Below are 13,078 nucleotides of genomic sequence, written 5' to 3'. Positions count from 1 at the left end.
GAAGATCCATAGGAAAACGACCATTAGGAAGACGTAGGCGCAGATGGGAGGATAATATTAAGATGGATCTCGCAGAGATAGGAATACAAAGTAGAAACTGGATGCAATTAGCTAAGGATAGAAGTTAGTGGAGAGCTTTTGTGAACGCGGCACTGAACCTGCGGGTTTCATATGCGATAGAGTTAGTTAGTTTACTGGTTTTATGAATGATTTGGGAGGGCTGTTGTTTAAACTGGAATTTGAACCATTACTAATGCTTGTAAATTAGTAGTGAAATGAAATTGAACACGAAGTGAAATTTCTCGAGTTGCTACTCGCCAAATTTCACAAGTTTCGTGGATACGAGTTTCTTCTTTTCTGGTTTGAGAGCAAAGGGAAAACACTTATTCTGGCATGTAGATATGAGTTTCTGCTTTTTTTTCTGGCTTGAGAGCAAAGAGAAAACATTTTGTTTTGACATGAGTCTTATATACTCATCTACTCGAGACATTTTACAAGTAGGCAACGTTAAATGGTTAATGATTGTAAAAATGTTGAATATGAAGAAAGTGGTAGGAAATGGAGAACCCCGAGAATATCCACAGGGTGTTGTCCATCACAAATTGTCACGGTCTTGGGATTGAACTAGGGATCCTCGTGCCAGATGGGTGCACTCTACCAATGGATCAAACTGTTTCCATTTAAAGAAGTATTCCGTACAGTGATAATTATGAATGTTGTCTAATATTTTTTCTTGTGGGTTTTCGTGCTCATGTTGTTAAATAAAACATTTTTTCTACTAACATTACAATGGACAATGATGAAAGCGAATATGTATAAGAAATAATAAAATATTAAATGGTCGTATAAAATAATCTCTAATATTAAAAGTTAAATAAAATTGAATTACTCGCACACAACTCGTATTCAAAAATCAGTACATAAACTTTTCATCCACACCTGTATCGCCCTCCTATAATGCAACTAGATAGTTCGTTCGTTTATTATAGTTTAAGTTGAATGCTTGTTCCGATGAAATTTCAAAAAGTATTAACAGTCCAGATAAAGAAACATTTCGTCTTTTGAAAGTTCATGTATCGTTAATTTTAATACCAACAGATGTTTCGTGAAGTTGTTGTCCACCAGCACCACTACCCATGGAATTTTTGTCCATCACAATTGCACATGTTCTGAGATTGAACCATGTAATACCATTTTACAAACACTACCTGATTCACTTTTCAGTTTTAGCTACTGGCATAAGCATACAAACTCATCATCTGAGAAAATAATCGTTATATTTGGTGGTCAATCTCAACCATGGATAGTCTCAGCTTGAAAACAGAGGTTGTTTTCCTTAATTCTTTTGCAAGATGGGAATTTAAGTTTATTTCACCTCGGCATGTTCTTATTTTCTTCATTATGTTTAAAGTTTTACATTAAATTTTAAAAAAAGGTTCCAGCGAAAACATTTATTCCAACAAGAGTCTACCCAGGTTTGATTCCCGGCGGGAGCTCATGTGCTTCGGATTTCCCGTAAATCAGTAGGTCCACGTCTCATATAGGCTCGCTGGTGAAAAGAGACATTAAACTCAAAATCAAGTCAAGTCCAACAAGAGTCTTATACAACCATCTAATGGCACTATAATTTGAATGCATGTGTATAAAGCTGTAAAATTAAAACTGTAATCCTTGGACCAAAGGTAGTTCTTGAAATCTATCCTTCTGGTCCTCTTAAACATTAGTTCAAAAAGAACAAAATAAAATTCGTGTAACCTGTGTATCACATAGTATACTAAGAATCTCAAACAATTATTAATACTACTGTGGAATTATAAAATATTCTTCATCGCCTTCAAATCGTTCATCTCTGGCGCGTGATGGGTCCATGGTTCAATCTTAGCCCGCCAAGGGCTTATTATGTTTGGCACACAGCATGTAAGCAAGTTTTCTCATGATTCTGACATTTCCTCCCTGAAAAACAATCCATCTCAAGCAAAAAATTTTATTGTTTCCAAAGAAATCGTGAGGTAAATTAAACCTTCAATAAGGATTATTTAATAATAATTATAAGGTATGATCATAGCCTTGCATGATTCTATTACAAGAGAGAAAGATCGGATAAGCTAATTAAGCCAATAAATAAATGTAGGAAATGGAAGTACTAGGAGAAAAAAGATGTTGTCCACCACAAAGTTCAGTTGGTCGGTTTTAAATCACAAACATCAAAATCTCTTCTACCACTGAGTCACCGTGCCCTCCCCATATCCGACTATACTTCACTGTGGGTCTACAAGTTTCAAGAGGTTACCGTACAATGTTTATTCTTTTTAAAATCATATACCAAGTAAGGGTCTACACATTCTGAAATTTGTTGGAGGATGGATTCTGCAATAACAGTCACTGCGTTTAAGCATTATTGAAGTAACATTATTCTAGTTGCAATAAAACGACACGTAATTTTACAATATTGTCATCTATATTCTCAGCAAAAGAGTACACTAACTTCTTTTTATAAGACATAAAGAGTACAAGGGTATTGTAACATCGAGTTTTCTACAGTATATCACACATTTCTCTCCTACTGCAAGCATAATTCTCTTAAGAAAGTGTTGAAATGTTTGTTGGGTTATAGAGTTTTAAATGTGGTCCGCATCCAATGAATCCCTCGCGTAGGTATGCCCTTAATTCAATCCATTCTGCATACAAGATTATATGTTGTTTTCATTTAAAAGTAACTGTAAACAAGAATGTTAAAGTCTTCATATCATAAACTAAACACAAGGTATCAACCTCAGTGATTCCCGTTCAATCGACAATAGTTCATCATTTACTTACGTTGGTAATGTCTCTAAAAATCTAAAACAAAGTATTAAATATTTTCAGTTTCCTACCATATTCTTCGAAAAACAATTATTTTTTCTTTTAATGCACTGTTTCTTAAACACTAGTTTCTTCATAAAGCATACAAACAACTAAGATTATTTTTTCTAATATCAGTTTATTTCTTTAAACATACAATACTTTCACTGACAATTCAGTTGCCAGTAACTCAGTATCTTAGCTCTAACTATTATTTACATATGTTAGGTAATCTTATAATACAGTTCTCTTGCAGTTACAATAATATAAAAATGCTATATACTAAGTGATTAATGTTCCATAACAGTTCATGTACACAGCAACTGCATTGAAGTTATCCCTATTGTGGTTCGAAAACCCATATTACTGTTATATTGTTCTTTATAACCTTGTTGTTATATAAAACATAAATTAAAAATAATCCAAACAGTAGTCGATAACCTAATACAAATAAATCTCAACACCGCTTAAAATATAATTTACTAATTTACTTATCAATCAAAAGTCCCCGGTACAGTTAAAATAAATCTTGTTGTAAGCAATAGTAATTCAATTCGTTGTGCAAATATTCGTTTTCGTATTGCTGTCTTACACACAGGCTACTTCTCATCTGCGTAAAAGAAAGTCCACACTTCCCAATAGATATATATAGTTTCTCGTTACAAGCATTAGTAATGGTTCAAATTCCAGTTTAAACAACAGCCCTCCCAAATCATTCATAAAACCAGTAAACTAACTAACTCTATCGCATATGAAACCCGCAGGTTCAGTGCCGCGTTCACAAAAGCTCTCCACTAACTTCTATCCTTAGCTAATTGCATCCAGTTTCTACTTTGTATTCCTATCTCTGCGAGATCCATCTTAATATTATCCTCCCATCTGCGCCTACGTCTTCCTAATGGTCGTTTTCCTATGGATCTTCCAGTCAAGACTTTGAAAGCGTTTTCCACTTTCTTCCATTCTAGCTACATGACCCGCCCACCTAAGCCTCCTAAACTTGACGACTCTAACAATGTTGGGTAAACCGTATAAACTATGTAGTTCCTCGTTATAAAGTTTCCGCCATTCCCCATTCCCGTTCCTCTTGGGTCCGAATATTCGTCTCAGGATCCTGTTCTCAAATACTTTCAGTTTATGTTCTTCCCTCAGCGTAAGTGGCCATGTTTCGCAACCATACAGAACCAGTAAAACAGTAAAACAGTAACTAAAAATCCAGACATAGTAAGTTCAGTATTTCAATCCAATACAACTGCAGTGGGTAAAAGCAAAACCACAGTTCGTCTTAAATTACCAAATTTAACTCAATAAGTGAAAACTGCACAATATAATCTCTTTAAGGTTTAGGAAGATCTAATTTCGGGAGTACATCACTTCTGATATGTTATAACTGTATGTCATGTATTCACTCACAAATATATCTGCACTGTATATGCAGACAACTAAAACATTAAAATACTATTTTCTTATGCATTTGTAACAATTACAATAAAGTTTAAATTGTCGAAATTCAAACTAGTTTTTATTAAAGTTTAAATTGACAGATATCTATTTCAACTGTAAAAAAAGGACATGTTAGCTACTACCTGTAATAGAAGGTATTAAATTATTTCGCTTCTAGCGACTATAACACCATTACAAGAATATTTTCTTGTTTTTCTAACTTACAAACAAGACCTATAAATAAAATATCCTTTTTAATTCAAACAAACATTAATCATACTTCAAATAAAATACAAAATCGTATCAGACTGTCTGTAAATATTATATGCAACCGTCAAAACGTTTATAAAATGTTGATTGCATAATCTTCTAGGTGCCAAAGTCAAATATTCATACTCATTATTATTATGTACGCAAAATGTATCTGTCTCTCCAACACCCTAATTCCCATCGCTCACAGTCCTGCCAATAGTTATCGCCAATGGTGTTGGTTACCTTGTACCTAATGTTATGAGTTCTAAAGTAAAGCAATTTTAACCAAACTATACGTTCAAAGTGCTATCTCTTATTTAAAGCAATTGTTTCAATCTGCATATAAAACTAATCTGCGCTGTCAAATAATTGTCCGTCTCTTGTATTGCCTTAAGAGTCGTTACCTACACTATTTAAATAATGTCAAAATTGTCCCTAACGTACATCATATATCTCCTTTACTAGTATGTATGAAGTTATATAAACACTTAATTTTGTATAAAGAGTTTCAAAAGTATAATTCTCCAATAACTGCTACAGTAAGTTTCTTTCCTCGTTCATAAACATTAAATAGCGCTCATCATAAAAAAATAAGTCACTTCTAAAACAAAATGCTTTCCCTCATTCAAAGTGTATTTCTAGTTTAAACATTGTGTGTGAAGTTCTCCCGTTTCCGCCTACATTCTCGTTCCACCAACTTATACATGCGTACTTTTATTCATCCAAATATAATACATAGAAAAAACTATGGTGGGTACGCAATACAGTGGTCACCTCTGGTGCATGGGGTCCTTGGTTCGATCCCAGCTTGTTTCAAGTTAGCTTTTTGGTGCACAAACATTATGTGCGTGGGTTTTTGTCGTGGTTCTCCTGCTTCTTCCCACTTTCTTCATCCAACCATATTCATTCAATCATTACTCATCATCACCGTCTCATTTAGTCCAGCCAGTATATCCGTTGGATGTAAAAACTTATAATAACTTTTTATGTCGATATTTCAGTATTCAATATTCATATCACACATTATCCAATATTTTCGATATTTCATACAACTAAGATCCAACGGTTTCAGTAAATTCATATTTTAAAACCAATCTATAACTCCTTTTCACTAAAAAAAAAAAAAAAAAAAAACTCCGCTATATTTCAACAACAAACAATTCAGAAAAATAAGGTTTGTTCTCCAGTGTTTCTATTAAGATTTTTTATTTCCTTCACCACCTAAAAACAATAAAAGAATTAAAAATTAATTATTTGCTGTATTACGATTTCCAATTACAAACTATAAGTATAAAGTTTCCGTTTTAACTTCACTACTACATTTCATCCTGGGTAATATGTTCAAACAATCTCGGGTCTCTTTTGGCTTAGCTTTCAACATGAAAAAACCTTAAGTTCAATCTACGGTAACGTTAAACGTTCTGTCGCCATATAACCTCATTGTTACACTAGCGTTTATGAAACAAAACACAACAGTTTACAACAACAATAATAATAATAATAATAATAATAATAATAATAATAATAATAATAATAATAATAATAATAATAATAATAATAATAATAATAATTCTTACCATATACTTTCTAAATACCTGTTATGTCATACACAATTCATAGCTACATATAAGTAACAACATCTGCTAAGCAAAATGTTTGTCGTACGGCTTTTCACGTGGAAGAGTCCTGGTTCGATTCCCGGAGCGCATTCTGCTAACTTTCTGTACAATATAATTTATATATACCTGTTATGTCATACACAATTCATAGCTACATATAAGTAACAACATCTGCTAAGCAAAATGTTTGTCGTATGGCTTTTCACGTGGAAGAGTCCTGGTTCGATTCCCGGGAGCGCATTCTGCTAACTTTCTGTACAATATAATTTATATATACCTGTTATGTCTTACACAATTCATAGCTACATATAAGTAACAACATCTGCTAAGCAAAATGTTTGTCGTACGGCTTTTCACGTGGAAGAGTCCTGGTTCGATTCCCGGAAGCGCATTCTGCTAACTTTCTGTACAATATAACTTATATATACCTGTTATGTCATACACAATTCATAGCTACATATAAGTAACAACATCTGCTAAGCAAAATGTTTGTCGTACGGCTTTTCACGTGGAAGAGTCCTGGTTCGATTCCCGGAGCGCATTCTGCTAACTTTCTGTACAATATAATTTATATATACCTGTTATGTCATACACAATTCATAGCTACATATAAGTAACAACATCTGCTAAGCAAAATGTTTGTCGTACGGCTTTTCACGTGGAAGAGTCCTGGTTCGATTCCCGGGAGCGCATTCTGCTAACTTTCTGTACAATATATTTTATATATACCTGTTATGTCTTACACAATTCATAGCTACATATAAGTAACAACATCTGCTAAGCAAAATGTTTGTCGTACGGCTTTTCACGTGGAAGAGTCCTGGTTCGATTCCCGGAAGCGCATTCTGCTAACTTTTTGTACAATATAATTTATATATACCTGTTATGTCATACACAATTCATAGCTACATATAAGTAACAAGTTCGCACTGCAAGCATAAAATTTAGCGTACGGTTCTCCACGTGGGAGAATACTAATTCGAGTCCCGGTGCAATAAAAAATGTTGATTCCCTACATATTACATTATACTATATCTTAGTCAAGTTATAATTCCATAAAAGTACACCGTGTCATATCATTTTTCAATGCCGGAAAATCCGCAATCAATTCCCGATAAAACCAAACACTTCCGTCCCCCTTATACTTCCAACAATTACAATATGTCCCTTTCCCATATAAAAGTAAACAAGTATACTACAAGAAACCTTTCCAGAAGTTTCGAGTGTGTTCTTTCCCCTATTCCAACAATAATAAGCTTAGAAAAAAGACCTGGAAGTTTCCACTGCTTTCTTTCACTCATTCCGACGATCAAAATTCCAAAATATTCTCCAACAGCAGCTGCTGCGTTACATGTGCTGCATATTAATGAATTACCTTGTTCTAAGTGTGTGATCTGCATATTTTATTTCCGAAAGGTTTTTTCTATATTCTGCTTGTCCAATTAACATTTCTTTTAACCGGAAACATTTATTATGTGTCATGTTCTTTATACAACCTCCGGCTGCACCTGCATACAGTATGTGTCATTAGTATGCGTAAAAGGGTGTATCCATTTTTTCAAACGTGCATTAGGAACTGCTAAAATGTCAAAATTATCGACACTCATGAATATTTATGAGTGTCGAGTAGTTTGTAACAAACTACTGACGAGACAACAGGAATATTTCCATTAAAAGTATATTCCTATGTAATTATTGAAAATCCAGTTGTAATATCCCCTTTCTTCAAAAGCTCTGTTTGCTGTACTTAATTTGATTCAAATCTAATTACTCACTAAGCACAGTAATATATTTTATTTTGGAAAACTTAAACATGTAACAGTTTCGTCAACTATCTACTTTTTAGACTTCCTAAGACTGTGAATAAAATGAAAAAAAAAATGCCAATGATAAAAGACAGCTTTTGAGATCTCTTACATCTAATTGGCTATTCTCAACCAATCCCACCAATTACAATGCAGCTCACTCTAAACAATCTAAAAGATAAACAAACTCTTTAAACTACCTTCCCCTTATTGTAAGCTACTAGTAAAACGTAACTAATTGCTTAATTTGCCTTCCTCCCTTGTTTTGACTTATACATAAAAGCTTGTCGTATAACAATCTGAAATAATCCCTTATAACTAGACGAACTGTTAAGTCCTGCGAGAAATTTGTAAATTGTATAATAATGTTTTTCGAATACACCGTGTTTTTAGATTTCTTTGATATCCTCACGTGGTGAACACCCACTTTCCATGGGCTCCCGATGGGAAGGCAGGGATCGCCCCCCTGGCTCACGAAAATGTATACGTAATATAGCAAACCACGTATATTAAATAACAGATATACCAGACGTGATACAGCAACCATGGAGATGTCCCTCCCTAGAAAATTTTCTTATGGCGCCCCTATCTCTTTCTGATCTCTTTCTTATGCCATAAACATATTCAATCTAAACGTATGCTCCGTACCATTTTACATGAAATTTAAAGGCTAATGTACTCTAAATATTTAGTTATTTTTCCCCTTGATATAGTCAGTGTATTCATAGAAATTAATTCAAAAAATATAATATTAGGACGAACGTATAAAAGATTGTTAATGTAATGAGAGCATTCTCACGTATCAAATTCAGGTAGAGCGAAATTTTTCTTAATACATTTTGTTAGGTTCTAAATCACATTGGCATGAAACAAGTTAAAAAAGAGAGAACCTTATCTTCTTCCATTATCTTAGTATGAACGAATCGGTGACTCATAGGGCAGTTCACAGATCGAATCGGTCGCTCATAGGACAGTTAACAGTTCCTGTCGCTAATAGGACTGTCGCAAGTGGGACGACACCTTCCTTGTAGCTTTTTTCTTCTGTTTGATAGAAATACATTATATGCTGACTATAGTATTCGATACTAATTTGCTTTCGATGTGCGATGCACCATCCGTCTCACTTGCGTCCTTACTGTTGTAGAGGTCTCCAAAATTGGGAAGTTTCTGGATTTTTGTGATACTATAGCATCCTTAGTTTGAAACACTGAACAATAAAAGTGGTATTGTTTGTTTTCGATTTGTATGTACACTTAAAATTTGTAATAACTTAACGTAGTGCTATTTAAAAAAAAATACAACTTTGTGTTGAGTGTTGGCAACACTTTTCATCCGATGACATTAACCAATACGTGGCTAGGAGTCACCCTTCCTACAGTTTCTTCATGCAAGGTTTCGCTTCCCTCCCTCTTCTTGTTTTTCTGTTATCAAGGTTGGACATTATAAATGACGCACCCTCTCTCTCTCTCTCTCTCTATATATATATATATATATATATATATATATATATATATATATATAATGTGCGAAATGGTGTCTAGTAGTAAACAGGAAGAAGAACCGCACACTGAGAATTAGTCGACGATGTATGGAACCGCCCGGGTTAGCCACTTATGTCCTACCCGTACCTCCTAGTGGTGCAGACTGGTAACTTCCTGTCTACGGTGAAACTTACAGGTTTCCGTAATGATAGGAAGGCGAACAGGGAGGGCTATCGCCAACATGCCTGACCGGCACGGTGATTTTTGCCAAATACCTCCAACTTCTTTAAACAATCATGATAGGACACAGTAAGCCAAGACCCTCATTCTCTGGAAGCAGAAGTGTGTCTGGGCAAGGCAACGTTCAGAATCACATGCAGGCAGAGGGTGCTAAGAATCCCCGGAGTTACGGACTAGGTTATCATTTAAAACTGACAATGGCTACATACAATTCAAGATCCCTTGCTTCAGAAACAAGATTCCTGGAGCTGGAAGAAGAGCTACAGAAAATCAACTGGGAGATCGTCAGATTGAGCGAAGTAAGAAGAAAGGGAGAAGAATTAAGCGAATTGAAGAACAGACAATTATTCTACTACAGAGGATCAGAATGTGGCAAGATCGGCGGAGTGGGATTTCTTATCAACGAAAAATTGAAAAACAAGGTCCTTGAGGTAGATAGTATATCTAGTCGAGTAGCAAGGCTTGTAGTCAAACTCTCCCAGAGATATACACTACAAGTGATTCAAGTGTATGCGCCTACCACAAGCCATTCAGAAAAGGAAGTGTATATCCAGTGGTACTTGTAGAAACCGGAACTTGAATAAAATGGAAATCTGTGTATAATTGAAACTCCTCAGAGTCCTTATCGCTGTTATTCCTTAGAGTAAAATTCGGAGCCATTGCCTTCCGTTTTATACAAGTTTCACTATATATATATATATATATATATATATATATATATATATATATATATATATATATATATATATATATATATATATATATATATACTAGCTAAAATGCTAGTCATTCGCACAGGATGACGAAGATTTTGAAAAATATTTGAATCCCCCAACTCTGCATACAATGCTCATTTCAACGTTTGATTACCCGGTTTATCTCGACTGAATCTATTCTTTGTTCATGTTATACTCACCGTGACTTTTTATTTTTAACTTCTCCTCACTAATATCAGTCATTTTCGATTATTTGCATATGTCATCCCTCTGTGGCTCTCTTGGGGATGATAGGTGTATCTCACACCTACAACATTTTTTCCTGGTTATAAATAATATGTGTATCAAGTTTCGTTAAAATTGCTCCGGGCGTTCCAGAGTTATGCTAGACAATATATAGATACATACATACACTATTTTTTACACATCATCCTTCTGTGACCCTCCTAGGGATGAAAGTGGTATCTTTCGCCCATAGTGTTTGTTTCCTCATTGTAAGTAATACGTGTACCAAGTTGGGTTGAAATTGCTCAAGGCGTTCCAGAATTATGCTAGAACATATACACACATACACATAAGGCCTACATACTTTTATACATACGTCTTTATATATATATACACAATACAGTATTCTACATCCACGTTTATCCAGACTATCTGAGACCAAAGGCAATCTGGAAAATCGAAAATCCGAATAATCCTGATAATCTGGATAATAAGCAAAACAAATCCTGAGTCAATTCACTTCAACGTCTTGTGAGTAAAGCTTTCTAGAACTCGATAAGAAGCATTTTATGTACAGTATTACCATAATTTACTGTGAAATCTATACACAAACTGTACATTTAATCAAAACAAAAAAAGAAACGTTTGTCGTATTTATGGTTGCGTTCTTGCTATCATAGTTAAAAATTATTATCTATGGGGACATTAAATTTTAAAAAGTTTCTTCAAATCTGGTTTGGATTATCCGGAGATCCGGGTGAACGAGGGCCGGATAAACGAGATGGTACTGTACATAGATTAAAAACATCAAACTTGTTAAGACATTATATATATATATATATATATATATATATATATATATATGTATATATATATATATAATAGGATGTATGTATGTATGTTCGAGCATAACTCTCGAACGCCTGGAGCAATTTCAACCGAACTTGGTACACGTATTACTTCGAAACAAACACTATGGGCGAAAGATACCCTTTCATCCCTAGGAGAGTCACAGGAGGATGATATGTAAAAAACAATGTATGTAGGTGTCTGTATGTATCTATATATTGTCTAGCATAACTCTGGAACGCCCGGAGCAATTTTAACGAAACTTGGTACACATATTACTTATAACCAGGAAAAGATGTTGTAGGGGTGAGATACCCTATCATTCACAAGAGGGTCATAGGGGGATGACTTATGCAAATAATCGAAAATGACTGGTATTAGTGTCGAATTCTTAGTTTTTGGGGTCACGGAGATGAATGGTGACAGGCCCGATAGCGTTTCAGCCCCAGTGGAGGTCAGATACTCTTACCATCCCTAAGGGAGTCACAGGGGGAATGACGTACAAATACTCGAAAGTTAGCGATATTTGTTTCGAATCCATGGTTTTCGGGGTTGTGGAGATGAATGGTGACTTCCGATAGCGTTTCCGTCCAAATATGGCTAAGAAACCCCTATCAACCCTTCGGGGTCATATGGAGGATGACATGTATAGTCGGAATGAACCGTGTAACCAATTATTGAAATGTATATTGTTAGGGTAGTTGGGAGTTCAAATATTTTTATAAACCTGATCTTCCCGTTCGAAGGACGGGCATTTCAGCTAGTTTAACCTATAAAATACAAACCAGAGACATACACAAGCGATAAGTTCTGGTGGTCCGGACTACCGTTTTAAGAGTGATTCGTGCAATTAAATAGTGATATTCATTGGTGAAGTTCAATTAAGGTGACAATCATGTTCTTCCCTGCATCGATCGGCATCAGAGTGGATAAATTTCGAAATAAATTCCAGCGAAAAATTCTATGGGTGCTGAACGCCAATCAAAAATCCTCTATAAATCTTTGATCCTTGAAGCACCTATCTAATTAGTTAATTATTAGTGTTTAGCGTTTCTTTCCAGCACCGAGACTATAACTTGGACCTACAGTTTGAGATGGGACCCGAACCACCACAATGCGCTTAAACTTAAAATTTCTCCCACTGGGAATCGAACCCGGGACTTCCTGCGTGGCAGACATCTCCTAGGCACTAGACCTGTCTGAAATCCAATCTCATGTGTAATTATAATCTGCGCTTATCCTAGACACTTTTGTTTGATTATCAAATGAAAACCGCCGGTTAAGTTATTTTAATTCTTAGCTCTTAATTAACATCTTTCTATGTACTATTCCTTATGTGTTTTCGTTTTCTTAATAGCATAATGTTTACAGCACCTGTATTTAAAAGCATAGCTTTAGATCGATCTATCCTGTTTAAACAACTTGAGTACATTGGAAAATAACCACTCGTTCAAACAACTAGAAAGAGGAAACTGGAAAGGGACCGCTACTTTTTCTTCTTTTCTTTACGCTCGTATTTTTACGCTAGGTGTAAGGGCCAAAATACGGATAGACATTTCGGTCGGAAATTTACGGACGTAAAATGCGCACGGGAAAACACGTTAGTATTT

At 34.9% G+C, this 13,078-nt stretch overlaps 1 protein-coding gene across 3 annotated transcripts in view; it reads left to right on the top strand.

Moving 5' to 3' along the window:
* Window positions 1–13,078, top strand: part of loco (regulator of G protein signaling family member locomotion defects) — a 248,135-nt gene that overhangs the window by 110,382 nt on the left and 124,675 nt on the right. The window lies entirely within an intron of this gene.

Source organism: Thermobia domestica, chromosome 1, assembly GCF_964235325.1.
Source record: "Thermobia domestica chromosome 1, izTheDome1.hap1.1, whole genome shotgun sequence".
In the NCBI taxonomy this organism is placed as follows: domain Eukaryota; kingdom Metazoa; phylum Arthropoda; class Insecta; order Zygentoma; family Lepismatidae; genus Thermobia; species Thermobia domestica.
This window is presented reverse-complemented; position numbering and strand designations above follow the sequence as displayed.